Genomic DNA, 27,669 nt, shown 5'->3' on the forward strand with positions numbered 1-27,669 from the left:
GGGGGGCTATGTGTGTGTGGGGGGTGTATGTGTGGTGTATGTGTGTGTTGTGTGCTCTGGGTGAGGTGTGGAAGCAGGGAGACAAGGTGGAGGCTGGGCAAGTGACAGGAGACCTGGGGGAGGAGGAAGGGGTGGTCTGATGGCGGGTGGGTGGCCTCCATCTGTGGCCACGAGGAGAGCCCTTTGCTGCCCCGGCGCATCCATCACGAGGTCCGAATGCCAGCTGTGACCCTGCAGCCCGCAGTGCTCGCTGGCCAACCTCCCCAGAGCCAGGCTCTCAGAGCAGAAGTAGGCCCGAGTTCTGATGGAGCAGGGGTGAGGCCTGGCCGACACCGAGTCCTCAGTGGCGGTGACCATCCTCAGCTCTGGAGGACTCAGGGCCCATGGGTCTGCCCCACCACACCACCTCCCAGGGGCTTAGAACACGCCTTCCCCTGCCATGTGAGCTTTTCCTCATCACAAACTGTAACCAGCAGGGAATAATGACTGAGTCGTGCACTTTGGGACGGCAAACCCACACCAGATGGCTTCCCCTTGTTGTTCAGCCGCGGCTCCCCAGGCGTCCCTGCCCTCGCACCCCACTAAACGGTTCTGTCCCTGGTGGCTCCAAAGCATCAAGACGTGGATGACATAGCGAAGCTGCTTACAGGCTATACTGATTCATGGGAGACATGACATCCTATAGAATTAATAAACTACATAAATAAGAGTTAAATAAGCTGGGGCTTCCCTGGTGGCATAGTGGTTAAGAATCAGCCTGCCAATGCAGGGGACATGGGTTCGAGCCCTGGTCCAGGAAGATCCCACATGCCACGGAGCAACTAAGCCCGTGCGCCACAGCTACTGAGCCTGTGCTCTAGAGCCCACGAGACACAACTGCTGAGCCCGTGTGCCACAACTACTGAAGCCCACGCACCTAGAGCCCGTGCTCTGAGACAAGAGAAGCCACTGCAATGAGAAGGCTGCGCACCGCAACAGAGTAGCCTCCACTCGACACAACTAGAGAATGCCTGCAACTAAGACCCAATGCAGACAAAAATACATAAATTTATTAAAAAAAAGACAATAAGCTGAGAACGAATATGTGAAAGGGAAAGTTGAGGAAATTAAACAATTTGCTGGGATGCTACAGTACAGCTGTGTCTACCAATAATATTTTGAACAAAAACAGAAAATGCACATTCCAAATATCGATACTTTGTTGACATCATGCCAAAATCTCAGTACTTAGAGTCATAAAACTTGAGCCAAGAAGCCGGCCTGAGTGGGAGCAGCTACTGAGCATGTCTTTAACGCAAACTGAGCCTGGATCTGGCCCGTGGATCACTCGGCTCACACCGCCTCCGTGGAGGGACCGCACTACCCCTGCTGCTGGCCGTGTGAGCTCCCACCTTTTGTCATGGGATACTTTTTGGGGTGGGGTTAGAGGGAGCTCTAGTCCCTGTAGACGTCGGAAATCCTTTCACACGGACAGGAGATGCTCAAGGCATGAGGCCCCTGAGGGGCCCGCCCAGGATCCCGGCTCCTTCCTGCCTGGCTGTTCTCAGGGGGCCCCCAGGTGCCACAAAGACTTAGGAAAGGCCTTTTCAAATAGTACCCATAGACACCATTCCCGGGTTAGCCAGCTCTCTTTAAGTAGGTTTTATATTCTCACCTCCTTGTTACGACTTGCCTTACAGTCTGTGAGTGAAGGCCGTCTCTACCTGGGCTGGGCCGTTACCTTCAGGGTGTCAGCTACAAGCAGGGTGATTGCGGGCTTCATCCTGTTCTCCAGTTGACTTGCTCATTGATTATGGACAATCTCACCCTTCCTGTAGGGTGAAAGTTTGTTGTTTATTTTAGCAAATATTCTTAATCGCCTTAACCTGCTATCAAGTCAGTACTGTGTTCCTCGACTTTCATGATAAATTAAATCTTTTCCTGCAAGAATCCAGATGATGTGCTGGTCTCTAAGGATTGTAAAGAGGACACCCTTTTTCTTAACCTTTTAATCTTGGGTGTTGGGATGCCTAGAATGAGGTCATTTTCAACCACTCTGTTCATAAGCTTTCACATTAGCTGACCTAACTCTGACACTCTTTTAAAGAAGAGGGAGCTTAGTTGCAGACATACCGGACTCTACAGGTGACCTTGGACGTACCAAGAGCTGGCAGCTCCTGGGTGGCCAGCTTTGATGGGAGCTGAGACTCTATTTGCAAACATTTGCCAGGCACCCCCACTAGTTAATCTGCTCCTTTGAATCCAAACATTAACCCTTTAGAAAGTACTGTCTCTGGCACAAATTGCTTTCTACGTAATAGCAGCTACTGGGTGATGGAATGAGGCCCTCCCTCCTCCTGTGGGGACTGGACGAGGGCCTGGATGCTGCGGCAGGGAGGCTGGAGCAACCACTGTGCACGTGAGGCCTGGCAGCCACACCATGGAGCTCTAGGCCTGGGAGGTCTAGCCCTCAAATGCACCGTGAGGTTACGTGGGGCTAGATTAGGTCACCAAGAGGCCAGGGATCCCAAGGAAGTTATCCAAGTGGAGGAGAAGTTGGAACTAAAATTCACAGCATGGTGACAGCCTGGAGGACCCCTGGCTTATGCAGGGGTCTGCCTGGTTTTGATTCGGGAGTGGATAAGTTGTGCCATGGACCCTGGGGAGGTCAGCGTGGGGAGTCAAGGCCTGGCTGAGAGCCTCGAAGCGGCTTCCGGGCATCACCAAGCCGCGTGGAGGTGCTGGGTGGGTGAGGGGCTCGGGTGGGTGTCAAGGCCGACCCAGTGGGATTTGTCATTTCCTGGGGGCCCATCTTGCCACCACAGACAGGGTAAGTCTGACGTGCACAGGGGACCTCAGGGGTGGCTGCCCACGACGAGTGGGTGATGATGAAGCAGTAACGGCAGGGGAGAGCCGGGCGTTCACACACAGCGCCCCTGTAGTTGAACAGGGCCAAGACCGGCCTGTGCGCAGCTGCTGGGCTAGCTGGTGCTCTGACACTGTCATCGCTAAACTACCATCCAGCTAATGTAGGTCAATACCCCAGCCTCAGCTGGCATTCCGGTCTTGAGCTCACAGAGGCTGTGATCTGTGCCTGAGTTTTGTTTAGTTCATTCATTAATAAAAGCCGTTACTCCCCAGAAAGCAACAGCCAAGAGCAACTACTCCTCTGAATATCCACTTCTGGATACTCAGAAGTTACAGACATTTACCTGATATCAGATGAAGAGATTAAAAAAAGGTTTTGTGAGAGAGTTAGAAAAATGCAGCCTCTTGCTTTTCTAAAACAAGAATTTTAATTCAATGTACTGAACACATGCTGGGCCCCAGCTACGTTGAAGCACTGCTGAGGGGGGTAGAGAGGCAAACAGACTGTCCTTCCTTCTCTAGGAGGAGGAGGGTTCAGATGTGTCTCAGTCGGGGTTGTCCAGAGGAACACAACCAATGAGATGTAGGGAGATGCAGAGGAGAGCTACTACAGGTGCTGACTCACGTGGTCCTGGAGGCCAGGCAGTCCACCATTGGCCATCTGCCAGCTGGAGGTCCTGGGAGGCCGGGGTGGGCGTTCAGGCTGAGTCCGAAGCCTGGGAACCAGGAGCTCTGATGTCCGAGGGCAGAAGATGGACCTCTTTGTTCTATTCAGATTGGATGGTGCCCACCACAATGGAGAGGGTGCCCTTCTTCACTCAGTCCACCGATTCAAATGCTCCTCTCTTCCAGAAACACCCTCACAGCCACGCCCAGAGAGAACGTTTCACCAACTGTCTGGGTGTCCATCGGTCCTGTCAAGTTGACACATTAAATTAACTGTCACGATATGTTAAACTCCTAAAACAAGAGAAATAGGATAGGCATAATACAGACAGTACAATGAGAGTATGATGTAGACACATAGTAGTTGCATTATTTTTAATGAATTCATTAATTTAACAAACATATGAAGGCCCCTGTGTAAGCCATGGCTCAATTCACGAAAAGAAAAACAGCAAAACACCACGAGTAAGTTATGAGCAATTCTGGGGACATTCCTACATGTTTCTGTAACTGGCTTGGTCTTGATTTGACCTTTCAAATGTAAAAGGGAATTTTATTATTCATCTGTGTGTCCAGTAAACTCAGTAAAGATCAGCAGTCCCATGACTATGGCCAAGACGAGCCACAGAAGTCGGCCATCTCAAGCCTGTCCCGCAGCGAGGGTGACCACTCAGAACTGCTGGACTGGCTTTCCTCTGACTTCAGTTTTTTACCCAGAAGATGGAATAGACAGGACGTAGCTGAGTGGGGGACATAGGCAACTTCAGAAGGTGACCATGCCCAATCTCAGAGGCATAGCGGACAGCATTGTTTGTGCTGTGAAGGGCACCCTGGTTTACTTCCCAGGTCACTGTCACTCGGATTAACGCTGAACTTCCCCTCCTGAGTGAGGGCTGTGGAAACCTGGTCTCATGCTCAGTGAACTCAATGTGAAGTATTTTAAAGTGTCATCTCCATGTCATTTGCACAGAAACACAAAATGCAAAATATACCAAATTGTTTTCCTTCTGACCATTTGAGTCAGAAGAATGCAGAAATAAATGTTTTCCCCCCAGCTTTATTGAGGTATAACTGAAAAATAAAACTGCATATATTTAAAGTGTAGAACGTGATGATTTGATATACGTACACACTGTGAAATGATCACCACAATTAAATTAATTAACACAACTGTCACCTCATGTAGTTACCAGTTTTTCTTTTTATTGGTGAGAACATTCATGATCTACTCTCCTAGCAAATTTCAGGTACACAACACAGTATCGTTCACTGCAGTCACCATGCTGTACATTCGATCCCTGGACTTACTCATCCAATAAGAGAAGTGGGTGCCCTGTGCCCGGCCCCTCCCCACTTTCCCACCCCCAGCCCCAGCTCTGAGCTCCACTGCTTCAGATCCCGCATGTGAGACCATGTGCTCTTTGTCTCTCTGTGTCTGGTTTATTTGACCCAGCATCCATTCTCCAGGTCCATCCATGCAGAAGTCAATGTTTCAGAAAAGCACTCTCACATTCGTGGTTTTGTTCCACACAAAGTTCTGTGTTTGCGCGTGCTTTGTGTGTTGGCCAGTGGGTGAGCCCTCTCCTCATTGGGATTCCTGGTCCTCTAAGCTCAGGCACCTGGGGCTCTGGCACTGACTCATCCCTCGAGGTCTGGGGTCTTCGCGAGACTTTCCTGCAGGCTGGTGAGGCACCTGGCAGCCTCGGCGCAGAGGGGATGCACCTCCACCCTCTGATATAAAGCACATCACTAACTTCTTAGGGTCTTGTAAACAAGACAAGGACATACTGAGTACAGTGGCCCTGAGGGTGCAGGGCTGCTGATGTTACTACGGCAGAGATGCGGCCAGAGGAAGGCAGCAGGGATGCTGGCTGTCCTGGGATGCATCTTGCCTGAATTCCAAAGCCCGCTTTTCAGCCTGGTTTGCACTGTTCCGTGCCTACCTTGAGACTTCCAGTTGTCTCGTGAGGCATTGACAGTCTCGCGGCCATGCCCTCCATCCTCCTCTGCTTCCAGCCCTTTCCTCTCCCCTCTACACATGCCCTGCACTTTCCTGGTCCTCTCAGGAGTCGCCCAGAGCCTTGGTACCAAGTCAGAGGAGGCCTGTGCTTTCTCACTGGCACATGTGCCACCACCAGCCGCGACGGGGAACAGTCTCACGTGCAGCCTCCTTCAGGTCAGTGTCCCATCTGGAGGCACGTTTCTTAAATTGTGGGTCCTGACCCACTAGGCTCATGAGATCGATTTAGAAAAAAGGAAGGAGGGATGGAGAGATGAAGGAAACAGAATAGAACAGATTTAAGTGCGTTGTATATAATAAAGTATCATGTCATGAAGGGTTAAATGGTGTGTGTGTGTGTGTGTGTGTGTGTGTGTATGTGCATGTGCAATGGATCGTGATATAAAATCTAACTAGAAGGGTTTGAGGCCACTGATATATGTGATATATTTCAAGCAACGTATACATAGGGCTCCTACATCTGAATTATTTTTCCTAAAAATAAGGAATTGAGTCCTATATACTATAAAATATTATGCAAGAATGTGTTGACATATTTATTTGAGTTACATTTAAAAATATCAAGCAGGATTTTTGCCATCAACTTCCTTTCCTATCTTTTTTTGTGACAATGTTTATCATCTAAGTAGTGATTTTAATAAGCAGATACACAGCTAGCGTAAGTCCCCACCCGCTGAGCAGCTTCCTAGGGAGGACTCAGGCAGGAGTGTGCAGATTCAATTCTGTGTAAGATGAACAGGACAACAGATGGGGGAGGGAGAAGAAGGCCAGGTACCCAGCGCGAGGTGGCGAGGCGTGAATCTTGGATCCATTTTCTCCAGGGTGTTTCATGGGTCTGAGCTGCGGGGCGGGGGTAGGGTGGGTGGGTGAATGAATGACCTCTTTGCTCTATACTGTTTTCCCTTTACTTGGTTGAATTGCATTTTTTTTCATTATATTCATCCCAGTGATGTGCTGTAAATCTACTCTTACTTTAAGGAAGAACACTTTCATGACACATTTGCTTGACACAAGCCTGTGATGAGAGCAGCTTGGGAAGACTCGTTCTCCCTGATTCTCTCTTTTCCTCCCGTGAGTGAGCAGCAGTCTGGAGCGGAAGGGAGGAATCTGTGACTCAGCCCATCTTCTGTGTGGCTCGTGTTCCGTAATCGGCTGGGGCATCTGCCGTTTTCACAGAAGCCGAGTGGAGCCCTGGAGAAAGTGACAGGGTGGGTGTGGAGCCCTAACCCCAGTTGTGATTTAGGGTTATCATACCTTGATAGTTGCGTGAAAAACAGTTTTTGCTTCCCGAAGATTCAGTGTTTATTTCAAAAATTAAGATCCAGCTGGAGGAATAAACATTTTCTTATACAATTCTTTAATTCATGGTTTCTCATCTTTGTGTATGAGAGCCCCAGAGCAAAATACTTTACCAAAAAAGGGTAAAATCAAGATTGCAGTTGCAATTATAAGATCTGTAAAGGACACAGTCTCCTAGTGGATAATAAGGGAATGATGATGTCAATTATCATTTATTTGAGTGATTCGACACAAGTTCCCTGAAATAGCAAACCTGGCTCAGTCATGTAAAGCAGGATATTTTTGGCCTGAAACCTCTCAGAAACACAAATATTTTGTAAGGTGAGGTCCAGCCTAACAGATTTGTTTTTCATGACTTATATTCATGTGAAAAATAGAATGTCTTGTGACATATAAGAAATCAAGTAATTTAGGATTAAACCCAAGCAACATAAATTACAAAAACTGAGGCAGTTTCTAGGGGTATAAGTGATGTTAGCTTTGGTAAGTCACGTGCATTTACTGGCTGGATTTAATTTTCTAAAACGACATAGAGGTGCTTAATTCTTAGTCATGTTTCTTATAGAAATTTAGTTAAAAAGTGCAACTGCATTCTTGCTCTTTGTTCCTACTTTCAGTTAACCTCTTCCAGGAGCTGATCTGTATCAGGTGTAAACATTAGGACATGTGCAGCGATCAACAGCAACTGGACGATGGGCTGAGATTCTGAAATGAGCGAAGTAGCTACTTTAGCACTGCGAACCTAAAGGCATCCTTGCTGCAAATGTCTGGTCACAGCAGTCCATGGTCTCAGCGACTGGAGGCTAAGAACCTTGTTGGTACAGTAACCAACTTAACATCAGGTTTTCACGTTCTCCATACTGTTATGTATGCTGTGTCTCCATATTTGAAAAGGAGTACTTGGTTCTCGAATTGAAGCAAAGGTCAGACTATGCTCTGCGAGCTGGATGCTTCACAGTCACTTTATCACCTTTGCTGGGAGCCTGGTGTGCTACCAAGGTGACAAGCTCGTCAGCGAGGCTTCAGGTCCTAATTTTCTGCTCAACACCAGGTAAGGGCCGAAACCTCACACAGCTGTTGCTAGGGCAACAGACATAATGAGGACAGTGTCAACCAGACTCTGAAAATGTCTCTGCCCAGGAGACAGCGTCGTAAAGCTTTGTACTGTCAGTTCTTCACGCAGGAGCAACATGAACTGAGTGTTCTGTCCTCATCTGATCCTATGAGAAGGTCAGGTGCATGTCCTCCTTTTATTCACAAGGAAACTGATGCCCAGAGGTTTCGCGCCTTTGGCAAAAGCAGAGACGGAGGTTAGTCCACTCCGACAGGACCCCCAGTATTCCCCAGTGGTGTGGACGATGCACACAGTCAGGCAGCAAGGCCCCCAGCACAGCCAAGCAGCTGGAGGGTGGACCAGCAAGTCGATGGCTCTTTTCACCAAGCTCTGCTGGTTCTGGTGCTTGTGACTGTGCGTGTCACTATGGGGAGCGTGCAGAGGAAAAAAAGAAGCATCATTTACCGTATTTCTCCACACAAACTACCTGCATCCCCGTTCTTCTAGGCTCCTAAAGCTCCCACCACCTGGTGCTAATGTCCGCTCCCTTGTCTCATCATGGACCATGTCCTGGACCTTCTCTCTCCTCCCTCCAGACCATCTTGGGGCTGCCTAGGCCCCCACACCACTCAGGCAGCCCCAAGGCTTCCTCTGCTCTTGATTCCAACCCTCAAACCACAACGGGCGTGGAGACTCCTCATTGGGGATGGTTCCACCGTTTGGAAGGTTTAGAAGCAACAGGCTGTTTCCCAGTCCTGCTAAACCTGACGCAGGAGTGGCTGGCAGGGCCAGGATGGGTCTGTCTATTCCTGCTGGAAACACAACCAACTGCGAGAAGATGCCACCAACTGCAATGGTTTCTAAAGCTCGGGATGCAAACCTTTTCCCCCTTCTTTTGAAGATTTTTATGTAATTCTGTCTCTTAGTCCAGTGGTCACCATCGTCTGCCAATCAAATCCCACTTCCTGAAGCCCGGGCATCTGTTTACACGGCAACACGAATGTGGACAACGCGTCAGGAGCCCATGTGCCCCGAAGGCGCTCAGGTCCTGTGCATTCCCCACCTCACACAAGTTGCCTCCAGTACTCCCTGGTTTGCCCACTGTTTTGGTTTTTCTTACTCATACTTGGGAATTTGATGACATCTTTAACAGCATGGTTTAATTCTTGCTTTGTTCAACTTTAAATTTTCATAAACGCTGAAGTTATATTTTTCATAGATATTTACAAAAGCCTACAAAATCTGTCAAATCAGATCCCTAAATATGAGGTCTCCTGAGTGTACAAACTAAGTTGATCTTAATGCACAACCAGAATTTAAATCTTGTATTTCTTCTAAAAATTGAAAAATTCTTTGTCAACCCATATTTTTACCTTTTTATATATCTCTGTGCCACATACTCGAAAGAAAAAATATGCAAAATAGAAAGTAAAAACTTAGAATTCCAATTGTCATTGAAGGAAATGTAAAGAAGGACCCCACAGGGCTTCCCTGGTGGCGCAGTGGTAGAGACTCCGCCTGCCGATGCAGGGGATGCAGGTTCGTGCCCCGGTCCAGGAAGATCCCACATGCCGTGGAGCGACTGGGCCCGTGAGCCATGGCCGCTGAGCCTGCGCGTCCGGAGCCTGTGCTCCGCAATGGGAGAGGCCACAACAGTGAGAGGCCCGCGTACCGCAAAAAAAAAGAAGGACTCCACAGCTGCCCCACTGCCCCCTTTCTCCTGTGTTGGACACCTTGGTGTCTACAGCCAAGGGACAGCTCCTCACAGGTTAGGTAGTCTGCACTGTTACACTATAGTCGTTTGCAAAGTCACAACATTATCTTGATAGAAAATGCACACTTTTCTTTGTCCTTTCTTAGTGTTCACTTCAATTCTATTTATGCTAAACAAACTGAGACACTTCAAATTTGCAAATATTATTGTTGGGATTCAGTCTTTAACTTCTCTCTCAGAAACAGCTTTCTGTTACATTTCTGCTAAAAGTATCCTCCACCTTCTCAGGCTGAGCACAGTCACGCCCCATGTGGGAATTTCAGCTGGTGGATCAGGAGAGACTCAACCAGAAGGTACACATGACAGAAGGAAAAATTCCCAGTCCGTAAGAATGTTCATAAGCCCTTCATTAAAAATAGCATATAAAACAGTGAGCGTGATGTGAGATGCCTTCACGTGCAGTAATCTTTCTGACAAAAAAAAATCTTCAGCCATCAATGACAATTTGGTTAAAAATATCTGTAGTTTTCTTTTTTTAAGAAAGTTGTGTTACACTAGTAGAATGGCCATCATTAAAAAGTCTACAAATAACAAATACTGGAAAGGGTGTGGAGAAAAGGGAACCCTCTTGCACTGTTGGTGGGAATGTAAATTGATACAGCCACCATGGAGAACAGTAACCACTGTGGAGGTTCCTTAAAAAACTAAAAATAGAGTTGCCATATGATCTAGCAATCCCACTCCTGGGCATATATCTGGAGAAAACCATAATTTGAAAAGATACATGCGCCCCAGTGTTCATGGCAGCACTGTTTACAATAGCCAAGATGTGGAAGCAACCTAAGTGTCTATCAACATATGAATAAAGAAGATGTGATATATATATATATATATATATATATATATATATATACACACACACACACACACACACAAACATATACACACAATGGAATACTACTCAGCCCTAAAATAAGAATGAAATAATGCCATTTGCAGCAACATGGATGGACCTAGAAATGATCATACTAAGTAAAGTCAGTCATTTATATAAATAAGTGACAAGGACTCTAAAAAGATGATACAAATGAACTTATTTAGAAAACAGAAATAGACTCACAGACAGAAAACAAACTTATGGTTGCCAAAGGGGAAAGGGGGTGGGGGAGGGATAAATCAGGAGTTTGGGATTAACATATACACACTACTATATATAAAATAGGTAAACAACAAGGATTTACTGTATAGCACAGGGAACTATATTCAATATCTTGTAATAACCTATAATGGAAAAGAATATGAAAAAGAATATATATGTATTTGTATAACTGAACCACTTTGCTGTACACCTGAAACTAACACAACATTGTAAATCAACTACACTTCAATAAAAAATAAAATAAAATAAAAAGTTATTTTAAAGAGAACTATTGGTCTGTTTGGGGATAACAGCTTTTACATCTGTGATTAGTACTGAGGACTTAAAACTTCTTATTTGAATTGTTGCTGACATCTTTCCTTATGAATACCTATGGTCACGCCATGGAGCAGGAATGAATGTTGTTGCTCAAGTAACACACCTGTCTGTCTATCTACCTATCTATATATCTATCATCTATCTACCTAATCATCTATTATCTGTTGATTGATGATCTCTGTTTTCTCTATCATCTCTCATCTATGTGTCTATTATGTATCTATCTCTGTCATCTGTTGTCTGTTACATTGTGTCTATCATCTGTCTGTCACCTATTATCTATCATCTATTTATCATCTCTCTCTATATCTAATCTATCATCTATTATCCACGGGTCCATCATCTATCCCTATCAACTATCTATCGAATCTATCATCATTCTACCTACCATTTTTATCTAATCTACTGTTTTCTTATTTGTTAATCTACCCATGCACCCGGCTCATCACTTTTTGGTGCTACAGAGAATTTGGTTCCTTTACCTCTTCATTTACAGTGAGGAAGCAGAACGTGAAAGAAAGCTGGCAGGTAAATGCTGACGGTTGCACAGCTAGGATTGTAATCAAGGTCTCTGAGCTCAATCATGCCACTTTTCATCGAGTCAAATAAAATGAGTACTTCTGTTTTTCAGAAACAAAAACCCAAAACTTTGATTTTCAGTAGGCTACGTGTAGATAATGAAGGTCTGAAATCCTCTTCCCATATTAAGGGATGTGATTTGGAATGGAGAAGCAATGGTCAACTCTTAGCTGTTCACATCCAGAAAATTTTTTTAAAAATGCTAAAAGAACAGTATCCTTTATTGTTCCAAGCATGTACTTTTATCATCAAATTGCCTGCCTACTCACTGCTGGTTACACAGAACAATCCCTTTTGCCTCTTTTATTATCTTCTATTATTTTTTAAAGGGGTCAAAAGTTATTTAGCAATTTATTCCTTAGGAGAAAGTTTCACTCTATTCTATTCTCACTGAGTTTTTTAAATGATTTTGCAACATTTCCTGTTGCCTATGGATTGACAGCAGGAGTCAACAAACATGCATGCCTCCTGCTCCATGATAAAGATAGATACTTTATGCAATTAACCAAAGGACACAAATATTTACTCAGAAGGCCTGATTTTGCAGGCAGGAACAGACGCTCCCTCCTTCTTGGCAGCTCCTGTGGCCTCAGAATCTGGGGCTGAGACGCTTCCTCTGTCCACTCGAGGTGAACAGGCCAAAGCTGAGCGCAGTTCTTGTGGCCAAAATGCCCTTGGAAGCGCAGCCTGGGCAAACGTTCAGGAAAGCAGCGCAGGGCGCACTGGCTTCTGCTGGCGGCCTCGCTGGGGACGCTGTGTTTTCCACTTTCTCGAGTTCAACCGAGTTCCGGGCAGGGCCTCGGGGGTGGGGGGAAGCCTGGTCCTGCGCCCCAGAAAACCATCCCCAAGTCCAGTCCTGCCTCCCACCTCATGTCCTTTCCGGCACATCGTTCTGAGGAGCAAATCCATTCCCTGCCACCTGGAACGTCTTGCCTCCTTGGTAGATTGTACTTCCCGACATTTTGTAATTAAAAGAAAAAAATCCTGTTTATAAGCGGGGTGGGGGGGGGGCCCTTAGGAAGGATGGTTTCTCAAGGCCTCTCCCCAGGGAGAGCCTTTCCTCCTGGCCCGGGAGAGGCAGGATGGCTCGGGCCGAGGTGCTCTCAGAGACCTGACATTGTCCTCAGCACCACGGTGAGAGGTCTATTTCTGAAATGACCCCAATGGTCTGATTTTTATTTGATGTCATTGGAAACACTTGCAATCAATGCTGGGTTTTTTTTTTTTTAGCAAACTTCCACTCTATCTTTAAAACTGAGGTGACTCTCAGTCTGAGGGAATTTGTGTGTGTGTAAGGAATAGCTTCACTTCTGCATTTTCTCTCTGTATTTGTAAGGTGGTTTTTCTGTCTATTTCTCTTCCTGGTAATTTTGGGAGAAAGAGGAAAACATCTTCCACCAAAATCCAGGTGAGAGAAGGGAGGTGAGACTTTCCTGAGGACACGGGGCCCCAGGGCCGGGGGGCGGTCACTTTCCGGGTCTTCCTCACCCCCCTCCCACTGCTCCATTCTCCAGGCATCTGTTACTATGGTTACTCCTTGTCTACCAGTGTCGGGAGACGGAAGATGTGAGAGAAAACTTTAATTTCTGTTTCACCGCATTTTCCATATGAATGAAACACAGGTGAGCGTGCTTCCCTGTTGCTAACTGGACCATGCCTTCTCGGGATGGGGCTCAGTCTCCAGAGGTGAATTCTGTGGAAGGAGGGGTCTGAAAGTGTCCTTTCAAACTACACGTTCTGGCAGGAGCAGTGGGAGGGTGGGAGCGTCTGCAGCACAGCGTTTGCCAAAACAACATTAACAATAAGTTCACGACTCCACTTTCTCGCCCATCTGTAAAGCAGCCTTCGGGTGGGAGGCGCCTCCCTGGCCCAGCCATCCTGGTTCACCGCATGGATCCCTCCCTCACGTGCAGGCCGTTCCAGGAACATCCGTGGCCTCTGCACGCACAGCCCTCTCACTCCCCGTCTAGCCCAGCATACCCAGAGGAAGGACGGGGCCAAGATCCTGGGCCAGTAAGTGAAGCAGACCCATCTCCCACCTCCGGGCTTGAGGGTTTGCCCCTTCTGTTCCAGTGCACTTTTCCTATCCTCGCATTGTGCTCTCAGCAGTCCCAGAGAGATTAGCATCCCAGAGAGAACAAGTAAAATCTCTCCTCTTAGAGTTCAAAGGATGTTTTGGAGGTAAGTGAGGCAGCAGCTTATTTCATGGATAAGAACCAGCGAGCGCGCGGCTTTGGGTCTGAGCTCGTTCCCTGGTCCACGGTCTCCATCCTACCGTGGACGTCAAGGGGAGTCCCTGATAGACCACAGGTTCCAGGAGGAAGCGGCCCAGCTGAGGTTACTGGTCCTGCTACGAGTTATGCATCCTGAGTGGACTAAAATTTGCACTAAAAAGACTCTCTTCTCCATATAATCCATCCCTTAGCCCTACCTGCCTGTAGAATTAATTCACACCCACATCCTTTAACATTCAATTAAAATAACCAGCGACTGCACAGGACTCGGGGCTGCCAGGGAGACGTGTGCGCAGGTGGGCAGGGCTCACAGACGGGGTGCTCTTCTCCTACTAGAGTGGCTCTAGGGAAGGAACCGAAAAGAAACCAGCATGGTTGGCTGCGGCTGCGAGCATCTACCTCACACAGCAGCGGCCGTAGGGAGAAGAGACAGGAGCTGGGTGGAGGGCGCCAGGCTCTGGACGTCAGTCAGAGTAAAGCCTTCTTCCTTCTGCTCTGCCTGGATTCTCAAGTTCTGCTTTCAGCGTAATTTCCGAGAGCTCTCTGCCCCGATTCAGTAGTTAAAGGAGATGCACCCTAAACTTTTCACCACGGAGGTCGTCTAGAAAACTGACATGGTGTGGATTTGCTCTCCATCGTGGCATGAGGTGCCCTGGGATCGTGGGGACATTCTGGGAGTCCTACTTTATTGAGACCGTGCCCAACGGCTGTGTTCCCAACCAGGAAAGATTGCACCTGCTCCTTCCCTAGCACACAGCTCCTTCCCCAGCTGCCTGCATGATGCTCGCTATTGAGCAGGTGGGCAGAGGAGCCCAGGCTCCCTCCCCTCGCCGACCCACAGCCGTGGAGGCCTTGGCCTTGGCTTCTCTGCTCTGTATCATCCCAGGGGACGGAGAGAAGAGAAACCAATCGCTGGCTCACCATCCTCAATGCTTCACCTATGCTCCCGTTTGCCGCATTCACCATGACTGCAGAGCTGGTTCTACAGACAACAGAGTAAGCCTTATGCCAACCAAGCAGGCCCTGGAAGACCGACCGCCCCGGACTGCAGTCCTGTCTCACTGGAAATCAGTTAACAGGTGGCACCAAGGCAGGACTTTCTCGGAGGGGTGGGGCACTTTGTCATCTCCTTCGCATTTCAGATAAACTGCTGGCTTCAGCGCCTGCAGGCAGAGCTGCTTGCAGAGAATGGGCCCACCTCCTGCACACACCTTACCCTGGTGATCCCAGGCCTCCTCTCTGCTTTTGGTTCCATCAGAGCCGAGCTCCCAGTGTGTGCTCGGCGCTCGTGCAGGTCATTTCATTATGGCAGCCCAGAGATCTGGGGGCCTCCAGCAGGTCACGTGGACGGTGAGGCCGCAGCCTGAGATGGGCTGACCCAGGCCACCGATGCAGGTGTCTCTCTCACAGTCGTTGGGAACATCTAGAAAACACACACAAGTCATGAAGAAGGAAGCAAAACTCACCCACCGCCTGCAACCCACAAGAGGCCTCTGTTCTATGACATTGGGGCTTTTCTCTTCCAGATTGTGGTCATTCATCTATGTTGCATATTTAATATAATCTGGTTCACACAACACTGCATGGATTATCTTTTCACTTGATATTGTAGGGGAGGAAAAAACGGTTTTTCCTGCTAGTCTCCTGGGTTTTCTGGCTGGAACCCTGTAAATTGGACTGACGAAAGACAGACTGACAGGAGAAAAACGTAACATTTATTTAATGTAAGTTTTATGTGACACGGGAGCCTCCAAAAGGAAATGAAGACTCAAAGAAATGGTTTAACCTGAGACTTTTTATACTGGGCTTAATGAAGAAAGATGTGAGAGGATAAAGAATCTGAGCTCAGGTGAACTGGTGGGACTTGGCAAGTCCTGTTCATTCAGCTTCCTCTCCGCAACCCTCCATCCTAGAGACAAGGAGGCTCCCTTCCTCGGGGTAGAGGGAGGACACCTCTTACGTGAGGGTCTCACGACCTGCTTCAGGGGAAGGTCAGAAAGCCCTTCTTGCATCTGCAGTATCTCTCAAAAAGATTTTTTTTTTTGATAAGTGAAAACACTCAAGTGTATATTGTAACTATATTGAAGGAAAAGCACAGGGAGCCCCGGGTGTGTGACAGGGGTTCTGATCCTGACTGGGTGTGTATGAGGAAGAGATGGCATTTAAACCGACTCCTGGAGGGAGGGGATGGGTACAACAGAGAGGCGTTCCAGGCATTCCAGTCTTGGGAATAGCACAGCCATGGCCTTGGGGAAGGGGGAATGGAGTAGAAAGCCCTGGCTTTGGACAGAAACCCCTGGCTAGGCTGCTGACGGCCTCTTGTTTCTCCTACTAAACTCTGGTCCACAGGATACCATGGAAGGGGTTGGACTTGGAGATGCAGTCAAGGGGCAGAGGTTGCTCACAAGTGTAGAGGCCCTGTGGCTAGAAGAACGCATGGTGTCAGCAGAGATCCGCCTGGATCGGAGACGGTTGTGGGAAGAGGGAGTCAGGTCTGCCCTGCTCTGCTCACCCTAGAGTCTCTGAGTTTCACTGTGGGAGGAAGGGAACTCTCCCACTACCCTCTTAGGTTTTTTCCTGGGGCCTTGTTAATTAAACTGACAGAAGACAAAGTAACAGGAGAAAATGCATGCAGATTTTTATTGGTGTTAATACTTTTTACATGCACGGAGGACTTCACAGAAAAGAAGTGAAAACGCAAAGAAGTGGTTAGGCTCAGAGGCTTATATACTATTTTAACAAAGGGCAATAAATTGTGGAGTAATGAGCAGACAAAGGAAGCGGGGTGGGCCTCTAGGGGGAGTAAATTGTGTGAAGGTAAATACAGGGGAAACCAGTGGAAGATAAGAGTTATTTTAGTAAGGTTTGTTTGTGAAGACTCATTTCAATGCGAACTTTCTGTCTTCTTCGTGGCCCAAACCTCCCCCCACCCAGAGAGGGAATTTATGGAGGTCTCATTTTCAGAAGTTTCTGCCTTGTCAGATGAGGGAAGTTCCTGGAAAGCTGCTTTCAGCAGCTGTTGACTCTCAGTCAATCGCCTTCAGCTCAAAATGATCCATGTGCCAAAGTGGTATATCCTGGGGTGTCACATCCACATTCCCTTCACATCCCAGATGTTGGTCAGTCCATGCAAAGAACCTGGGACTGAAATGAACTACGTGTGCCACTGGGGTCAAGCACAACCTTTCTGGGTCTCAATTTGCTTGACTCTAAATAAACAAAGCAGAATCTAACACAGTTGACCCTTGAACAATATGAGTTTGAACTGTGGGGTCCACTTACACACAGATTTTTTTCAATAAATAAATACTAGGACTACACGATCCAAGGTTGGTTGAATCCATGGACATGGAACCGAGGATACAGAGGCCCAACTGTAAAGTGACAGGTGGATTTCTGCTGCTCGGTGGGTGGGCACAGTATGGGGTCCGTGTTGTTCAAGGGTCACCTGGCACTATTCCTGGCCTTCCCGGTACTGTGGCAACCATCTTATGAGGAGATAGTCACCATCCTTATTTTCCCAAGCAGGCAGCTGAGCCTTGAGAATGTGCATCCCAGCTGAGGCCCCTGGACAAGCAGCAGGGCTGGCCTGGGAACCAAGACTGACCCCAGATCATGTGTCCTGGAGCAGAGCGCTGATGAGATTCCCTTTGGGGACTTTGATTCAATCTCAAACTAGAGAGATTCTGGTGCGTTCTCTGTGTTCCAGGTGTCTCGATATGTGGGTGCTTTTCAGGCATCATGGCAACCTGGGACAGCAACCTATTTCTCTGTCTTGTTTTCCATCCAAACCTAAATAACAGGACATGAGTCACTCATGAAGATTGGCAGAGAATAAACTCCTCAGAGAGGCAAAACCATGAGTTCAAAATGCTCTTTTTTTTTTAAACAAAGGATAAACTCACAGAGCACACTGGAAAGGTCAAATCTTACAGAACTAGGCCAATATTTGTTTAACTGCACTAAGTGAAAGATGATTTGGCCGAGGGACCAGGGAGAGAGACCTTTTATTTGATCTGATTTTACACAAACATTTCTGCGCTCAGAGAGGGAGGGAAGGTTCCAGAGCCTTATCACAACCATCACGCAATGTCTGCTCCAAATGTCATGTCTTAGATGCTGACTTACAGCCTACGGTGATAACCCATGCTTAGTCCATATCAGATGTGCACAGCTGTGGGCACATACCTGCAGCCCTGCTTAGGTGGCAGTTTTGACTGTTCAAACGAAAGTTTGCAAATAGAGAAGATGTCGATCAAGGCTCTGCAGTGAGGGTTATTTAAAGATTCCTTATAATTATCTGAAGAGAAAAGCTGTCTGTCTGGCATATCATTCCTTTGGCATGAGCTGGATACAAAGCCACATAAAAAGTTGTCCTGCTCTGAGTGACAGACCTTCAGCGAGGGGCTGACTCTTACATGTTTAAGGGCTGAGATGTAACAAACATGTGTTCGAATGAACCAGATTCAACTGGTCAGAATCATCCATCAGCCCACATGCTCACTTGTTTGTCACCTTCCACAGTTAGAAGAACAAAATCTCAAGAAAAATAGGTCATGTTTTGGGCTGATCTCAGAAACCACGTCAAGTGTGCATCCCCGGGTTGGTTCTTCCTAGAATAAACTCCTGCTCTATATTTAATTTAAACGTTGATGAGATTTATATTAGAAACGATGGCCCAAGATATTGAATGGTCTGCAAACATTAAAGGAATGTTTGATTAGGCTTACTGCCTTCTGTTTATGGTGACAGAATGGAGAAATGAGCTCACATTTTACAAAGAACTTTGAAAGTAGAAGGAAATAATTCAGTAACACTTATTTAACCAAGGTTATCACTATCTGGAATACCCCACTCCATCAATCTTGTGAGAAATCAGAGCCCACAAGAAAAGCCCTGGAGGCTCCCTAGGACATTATGAGGAGGATGCAGAGAAGAAAGGAGAGACATGTGAACCAGAGTGAGTGAGGAGTCTGACCCGTGGTGCCCAGTGGTGATTGACGCCTGCGACCCGTCTCGCTCCCAGGCTGGGCTCAGGCTGGGGAGGACGAGACGGCTTAGGGGCCCCTCTGTGCAGCTCCAGTCTGTCCTCAAACCCACGACTAGACGAGGGCCCCAGCGGCAGCAGTGACTGAACAGCATGGGAAGCCGTGGGTTTAATTCTTACCACTTGCTCATGTGTGGTCCTGGTGCCAGCAGCACAGGGGACGGAGTGGGGTGTGGGTCCAGTAGTCCTGGACAAGCCCTTTTCCCTCACTCTGAAGACCTCCTGTGTCTCCCGCCTAACTAGTAATTCACATCTCTAGTGCACGTACACGAGCCTGGTGCTACGGTACATGCTTCATACCCATAAGTGTATTTAAGACTCATCTTAACCCCAGAAAGAAAGTCAGCTTAGTTTAGGTAACTTGCTGAGTTACCGGCAAGATGCTGATGTAAAGAAGTCCTGGGGCTTCCCTGGTGGCACAGTGGTTGAGAGTCTGCCTGCCGATGCAGGGGATACGGGTTCGTGTCCCGGTCCGGGAGGATCCCGCATGCTGCGGAGCCGCTGAGCCTGCATGTCCAGAGCCTGTGCTCCGCAACGGGAGAGGCCACAACAGTGAGAGGCCCACATACCGCAAAAAAAAGAAAAAAAAAAAGTCCTGAACTACTGTCTCACCGCAGTCCTCTCACCTGATTCTTGTGTGGGTTTAAGATCTACAGTGTGATCCCAGTCTGCAGTGATCTGTGGTAGTTACACAGCAGACCACTCCCCCTGGTTAACTGACCAAGTGATGGAGTATGCTCACATGTGTTGCCCCTGACCTTCTATTGTTCTGGATACTTCCATAGTCTACTCTGGAAAAGAGAAGAGCTTCCCTAAAAACCACCAGGGCTTACGTCAGCAGCCCTGAGGACACCCCTGGCCTTAGGAGGGCAGACAGTTGTGTCTGTAAGTTCTGGAAGGCTGGGTGACCTGGGACACAGAGAGAGGGCAACTGGCTGACAGGGCAGGAGAAGCTTACAGCAGGCTCAGTTTTCATGCATCAGTTCCAGTGAAATCAGGCCGCTGAGTGCACTGTGGCCGTGTTTCTGGTAAATACCACCCATTAACTGAACCCCTAACTTCCAACTTGCCCAAAGTTTTGTTTCTGTGTGTTTGTTTCCCAGTTCGATCCCTACAAACCACGCAGACTATTAGGTCCCAGTGGCCATTTATCTTGCTGCCTTTTGGGGAGGAGAGTGTGATTTTTGTGTCCTCTCTGCCACTCGTTCATCTTTTTGTTCTTCCTATTTTGCAGTGTGTGGCTGCTACGTAGAACCCAGAGATGACCTGTGACCCGTGGGGCTGCTGGTGTCACCTCCTCTGACCCACGGCTTTAACTGCTTCCTCTGGCTGCTGGGCTTCATGAACCCACACTCTGGGCCTTGCCAAGGCCCCTGCACCCAGTGCTGTTTGGGGGTCACAGAAAAATAACAAAACATAGAGTCCTCACATTTCTCAGAACCTTTCCTTTGTTGATCTTTCAACTCCTCCTCCCCTACAAAGCTTTTCCCAACACAACCGACCCAGAAAACCTAGTTGTCCTCAACGAGGCACAGCTTTCCAGATGGAGCGTAAAGGAAAACTGACCCACATTAATGACACTGGCACCTGGTCTTCACCCCAGGAAGCAAGGCTCCTTCACCTGCCAGCAGCTTCCTGGTAACTTCACGGTCACAGGGCCGTTAGCACCCACTTGTGGTCACATGCCCAGCAATGTCCCGAAAGCCTCAGGGGCCCAGGGTCAGTGGCTCCCAGGGTGGGAGTTTCAAAGGCTGAGTGGTCTTCGTGGACACATCTGGAAGCACAGACCCGAATCCCTCCTGTGTGTAAGTGTCTCTCCTTCTTGCATTGGAGGGAAGAGAAATTTTGAGATGGGCTTCAGGACTCCGTGTGCGTGGCTGTGTTTCTGAGGTGAGGAAGAGATTGGGGGTGCAGCTGAGAGCTCCTCAAACTGTCCCTTCTCCCCTTCTTTAGCCTGAGAGCCTTTCCAGAAAGGGTCACCTTTTGGATTAAGGGTTATTTACATCTAGGATTTGTCATTTTCAAAGCTTTAAAAATTGTAACATAATACTTGCTATAGATTTTAAAAATCAAATTTCAAGAATTCAAAGTGAAAATTTCATTTCCTCCTTTTGTTTGTTTGTTCTCTCCCACTGTAATCAGTCAGTGTAAATATTCACACAATCATTCAACAGTAGTTACTGGATTCCTACTACACGCCAAGAACCGCTGTAGTTGTTGGAGATGCAGTGGACAAATACGGCTGTCTCTGTGGGTCACGCCCAGGGGGTGGCGGTGACGTGCTCACTGAAGGTGAGCCCGCTGATGAATACGCCCGCTGTGGGCAGCGGGGTTAGACCGGTGGTCTAGGGGAGCGGGGCGGGGAGACGGAGCTGCTCAGATGAGATGGACAGACGGCCCCTCTGACAGGCTGACACTGGTCAGTGTACCCACGGAAACACCCTTGGCATTCTGCACATATATCTGCAAACTGACTTTTCTTCCAGAGCAGGACCTGGACCAGAAAGCACCTACGTCTTGTGGTCTTGAATTCATAGACTTGAATCAGGGGTGCAGAAGGTGGGACTTGTCAATCCGGGACAGGATGTGGACACTGGGTGGGTTTCCCTGGGGCTCGTTTTCTGTGGTCCTTCGAGAAGTGAAAACACGGAGACACACGCTAGGCACAAAGCCCCCAGAGAACCTCCTGAAAAGCCATCTTTAATCAGAAGGCTGTCCTGCTCGTGGGGTCCTTTCTTATTCTCTGTGTTAAGTAGCATCCCCTGGATTCTGAATGTGAGCAGGTGAAACCACAGGAGTGGAAATCAGGTTCCAAGCAGCCGTGCAGGGGCCATCGGTCACTCTGCTTCCGCTCCTGACGCAACTTAGCAGGAATCAATGTGTGCCCTAACTTACTTTACCTACTTCTAAGTCAGCGTCCTTGGCAAGCCTCAGCACAGGCCACAGGACGACTGACACATGGGATCTGGAGAAACCTCTCCCTTATTAGTGGGGTTCCCATTTCTGCTCATTCTTCTCAGGCAGACGAACTGTGATTCTGGGGGACAGGGCTGTGGCAAGTGGTGCTGGCCTCCCGGCTCCACTGAAGCTGCTGGTGGACAGTGGTCTGTGGCTGGAAGCCCCGTGTGTCCCCGAAGGGCCCAAAGCCATTTTGTGCTTTAAGGGCCTGTAGCTGAGAACACCCATGGCAAACAACGTTCACCCCGGACACTGAATGAGGAGCTGTGGGCCGTCAGGGCTGCAGCAACGAGTACACTGCAAAGCCGCCTACTATGGACTGAGTGTCTGGGTCCCCCAGCTTCATATGTGGAAACCTAACCCCCAAGGTGATGGTGTCAAGGAGGTGATGAGGTCATGAGGGTGGACCCCCACGATGGGATCAGTGCCCTTATAAAGGGACCCCAGAGAGCCCCCTGCCCCTTCCTCCAGGTGAGAAGACACTTCTCTGCACCAGAAGAGAGCCATCACCAGGACCCACATGCCGGCACCTTGATCTTGGACTCCTGGCCTCCAGAACCGTGAGAAGTACGTGTCTGTTGTTCAAGCCCCTGTCTGTGGGTTCTGGGAGGGCAGACTCAGACAGAGCATCAATAGCACCCGAAATGCCCAGACGACAGGCCTGGGGACCATGGAAGGAAGTTGGTAAATATAAATAATGTACAATTTTAGAATTGTACCCATTTTGTGAATACCAAAGAGCTAACAGTGATGTATATGAAATAGAGATTTAGCCACTCTGTATTCATACATGAGGTGGTGGAGTGGGGCACAGAGTAAGAATGAATGAAATCCTAAGAATTTTAAGGGAGATTTTCTGCACTTGCCTGGTGCAGAATATTTCCGTCACGTAGTGTTTCTCTCTTCACTTCTGTTAAATCATTTTCTTCAATCATACTTGTACCTGAGTGTCTCCTGTCTGACCCTGAGGGTAGGAATGGAAGATTTTCCTTCCCTTGTCTGAAGACAGGGCCTAGACTTCGTGTCCTGATGGTAATTAAAATATACTTGAAAGGCAATTTGGCCAGGTGGGGTGTTATGTTTCTGGTCTAAATTACTGAGCCGTGTGTTATTTCTCAGGACAGTCAGATAACCTGAATTACAGACGGAGTTCAGGAATACGCATCTGCTTTTAGTCTCTGGTCCTGACCAGACCACTGGGCTTCAGACCCACACAAACTTCTTGTGAAGTGGGGACAGGACCACCCATGTGAACTCTCTTCCCCTCAGTACTCAGCAGGGGATTGAGGCATAGTGCACACGAGTGGAAGTACATAGTCAGCAATTCAGTTCAGTCCACACTCACCTTATGTCCGGAGCCCCGGGACCTTGGGGGATGTTCTGATGACGAATGTGTCAAATTCGTATACTGCATCTTGTTTCCAGTGCCTGCCGTGTCGTAGGCGAATGTGTTGGTTGAATGAGTAGATTAAAGCGGTCTGGCTCTGCAAAGCAGCTAAAATAAATGTGACACGTTTTGATATTAGACTATACATGTACAGTCTAATTCCTTCCTGAAATCGAAGTTTCCTAGAGAAATGCAGAGGTGCACCTTGAAAAATGGCCCTGGGCATGACCTAATCGACGCGCTGTGGTCATCTGTCACTGGTGAACCTGGCCACGTCATTATGTGGCGTCCAGGCTGCCCTGGGTCTGCTCTATTCAACGCCTATTTCTTGTGTGCCTTCCTGGGGCTGCTGTTCATTTGGACTAGGATTCATCCAGTTCAGGAATCTTTAAGCACATCACTTTTTTTTTTTCCTCATTAGCCTTTTATTTTTAACTTAGTTTTAAAATAAACAAACAAAAAAGTAGATCATTAAAAAAACACCACAGCTGTCAATTTAAAATTTTAAGTGAGGTTCTTATCAAACAAAGCACTAACATTATATCCCATAATTACATCTTTACTTGCTTGCAAGGTGCTTTTCAAACTGTAAAATAAGGCTTGGGAATAGGGTACAAATGGTTATCCCCAGGAGTTACTTACCCCCAAGGTAAGCACACCGCTTTTGCTATGAAATCGTTTATCCCCAAGCAGATGGCAGTTCTGAATTATTCTTATGGCAGTAGCCTGGCATCACCACCAACCCATCTGGAGGGCTCGGAAGCAGTTCTGACTCAAACACAAGGATGTTGACCTCGGGGATCAAGTAGCTATCAATTCACAAGCTGGACTAATAGACTCAGCTCAACGTCTAGATCAAACTCAGCTCATGAAGATTTTTCCAGCCTTCCTGTTGATTTGGGTCACTCCATCGATAATCTAACCTACTGTGGGACTGCTTGTCATCCAAGACAGTTTTAAAAAAATTGAACCAGCTGGGAAAGTCGGTGGTTTTAAATAGATGTCATCTTCAGAAGAAAGGGCGGCATGTTAGCAAACCAGACCATGTGTTGGCAGAGAACCTCAGATGTACAGAAAACCCTGAGAAAAAGTCTTGGCAGCCTGGCCTCCAGCTGAGCTGCCATCTATGACACAAATGTCCTTACAGTTGTAGGTTTAGGGTCGGCATCTTGAGGTGGGCCTTGGTTCGTCTTCATCTACAAAGGAATGGGGCTCCCAGGCTCACCCAGGAATGGAAAAATGGGAGATGGAGAAGGGCCGATGGGCCTGAAGCCTCACACCACCACAGCCGGATAAAATAATCTGCATTTCAACAGCAGGAAATGGAATACTGCATTCATCGTAGAATAATTTTTACTTATTTGGCATTTTAGGGACTTATACATGAGGAGATTCTGGGAATGCTTTCAGCAATGAAAATTACTTAGGATATTGAAATAGCACGGAGGAACTGAGCAATGTTTTATCACAGGTGTGCCTACTTGCCAGTTATAAAAACAATTTTGACTAGTTTAAAACAGGCCTTATTCTCAGAATCCCAGCTTTTTCTGTTTGAAACAGTTAGTACTCAACCTGGGTTCAAAATGAAGATTAATATTCACGACTTCATTATTTGGCAAAATGCTATTAAGCTGATACTGGCTTATTCAAAGGAAAGTATAATTTGATGGGGCAGTTACTTTCTAGCTGAGTAGATACCTTCTTATTTCCGAATTAGAACGATGAAAATTCTAAACATCTTTCATCCAAAGACCATTTCCTTCCTGACATTTTAAGTAACTGGGATTTTCCTGTTAAGGTGTGGGCCACAGCCTGACAGAGGATTTGTTCTCGAAACCATTTCTTGTGTGGCAACTCGGTGCAGCCTGATCAAGAAATTTAAACATTGCTTACTGAGCTAGCCTCCGGAGGGAAACATCTCATTTTAATGAGGCCCTCGGGAGGCATGAGGATCACGCTGCCTAACTTAGGTTTTGTGTTAGGCTTCCTGCTAAAAATAACACACAGAACACCAGTGACCATTATCTTTTAATGCAACCATGGCGATCACAGTGTGATCCTTTAAAAATAGCAAAGCTTCATTAGGTGAAAGCAAAATCCACATTTCTTTTTAAATACCCACCTTCTGTGAATACATGAGCAGGGACATCCCTGCTGGCTGGGGGAAAATCAGCTCTCCTTCACTCCTGCTTGTACTGCAGCTGCTTCCGATTTTTCCTCGTTACCTTCTCCACTTTCTGTTTATTAAGCACAATCTGGGAAAGAAAGAGTGTGGCGAGCCTTCATTAGCTTGGAGGCAGCAAGCTAGCTTTCAGAGAAATCTGGCTAATTAAGTTGATAGTAGGGTTAAAGCGGAGGGTCTTTCATTTGCATAAAAGCAGAGATTTTGCAAGGCATGCATTGCGAAATGTTGCCAGGCTCTGGAGCACCAGTCCATCTGTGTGGATTGAAATATTCAAAGCCCTCGTGGGCCACAGGGTATCCGGATAGAGGGTTCGGTGAGTAATAAGCAAACTGATTTGTAAACCCATCAGATTTTTCATCCAGCCACGCAAGGCTCCCCATTCTGGCATGAGAGAACGATTCTATAATCTACTTGAAGAGTGAAGGAGTGGGAAGCACCTAGCTACACCCCAAGGTTTGAACTGGTCAAGCGGCCATCACATTACTCAAGTGGAGCAGAGTTTTTTCCTGTGGTAATTCTTCCACGTGTGACACTTCGCATCACTAATGATTTTGCAACTTACGGAGAAATACAGAGCGGAGCTGATCAACAGAACTTCCTGGCATGTGACTTATCATGTAAATCAGATAATTCCTTGTCACTGTCATTTGTAGTTACATCTCACACAGATTTCACTGATGACCAAAGGATCTCACGAACAGGAAATGAAACGCCGTTGGCATCTGCTGATGGAGGCGGGGCCAGTTGCTTCGCTATGTGCGATGTTTTTGAGAAGGCTTCTTGGCTTACTTGCAGGCATACCTGTTTACAAGCATCTGGGGACAGGCTGCAGAAGGGCAGGGAGAAAGAAATGTACATGTGAGAAAGGACCATTCTGTGCAAAAGTGAACACTTGATAAGAAGCCAGAATCAATTGGAGGGATTATTCTAGTATGACTGACATGGCTCTCATTTCCTACTTGACTGCTCATGACTTTCGTAAAAGGGTTGAGAGCGCATATCCCTCCATTATTTTAATACTGTAACAGTAGAATGCTATTTGCACAATTTCTCTTCACATTAACATCTTAAGTATTAGACAATAGGATGAAAGGGAATGAAAGACTTGAATTATTAATAGATGCTCTTAGCTTAATGTGTATATGATATCTGAAGAATAGTTATGAGTATAATATTTGCTTGTAATAAATTCCCAGTTAAAAGAATTATTATTAAAATAGGCATGAGACACAACTCAAATAATATTTTTAAAAATTGTTATAAAATAAAACATTCCTTAAGCCTCATCTCATCTCTATTTACGTTTTCATCACCAGTCCCTCCCTCCTACCCTCTTCCTTCTCTCTCAAACAAAAGAAAAATCCCAGGGTTGGAGGAGAATCCAATTGTTACTGCAAGTTAAATCGAAGCTATCTAAAAAGCTGATAAAAGCTTTTCTTTGATATAAATCTCCTATAAAGTCTTTTGCTTCAGGTTGGCCTTAGGGGGCGATCTCAGTGTGATAAGATTCTTTGGTGCTTCATTGATTTAAATCTCTTTTGCTAGGGTCCTTCCACCTAAACAAAGTTTTGCCTCATACTGTCTTTCTACAGTGAATTTACATTTATCTACAGTATTTCTCAGGCACATCTGTGTTATCTCCCTCTGTTTGAGGACACCTGAGGGCTCTTCATTTTTGCATAATGAAGATGCAACTCTCCCACAGATAAGTACACAAAGGAATACATTCTTTTGCATCGGGGGCACACTCTTATTTTTAAGAATGTATTTTCTCATTCTCTTTGGAATCAGCCTTTTATTAAATAAATTTAGGAGAATACTGTTGCATTAACTCTTCCATGAAAACATTTGATTTTCCAGCAGGCCTTTTATTTCCAATGAATACAAAGGACAAAATTGCCCAGAGTGAATAAATTATATGGGTGAACCAATGATTGCTACAAAATCTGTCACATTATTTCGCTTACTCTATGAATCTCTAAACACAAAACTATACCAGGGATAAAAGTAATATGTACAATATCCTATCTTTGTACAGTGCATAAATCTTTGCAATTCTCTTTTTGTTGCTCTTATTCATTTTGGTTTTACAACCAGCTAACATAGTTTGGGGCTTTGTTAATACTAATTCACAGGTGAAGAAATTGAAGTCCAGCGAGAAGCTGCCCAAGGTCACAGACTGAATCCACTGCAGGACCAGGC

The sequence above is a fragment of the Neophocaena asiaeorientalis genome, unplaced genomic scaffold (assembly GCF_003031525.2).
Source record: "Neophocaena asiaeorientalis asiaeorientalis breed wild unplaced genomic scaffold, Neophocaena_asiaeorientalis_V1.1 scaffold278, whole genome shotgun sequence".
In the NCBI taxonomy this organism is placed as follows: domain Eukaryota; kingdom Metazoa; phylum Chordata; class Mammalia; order Artiodactyla; family Phocoenidae; genus Neophocaena; species Neophocaena asiaeorientalis.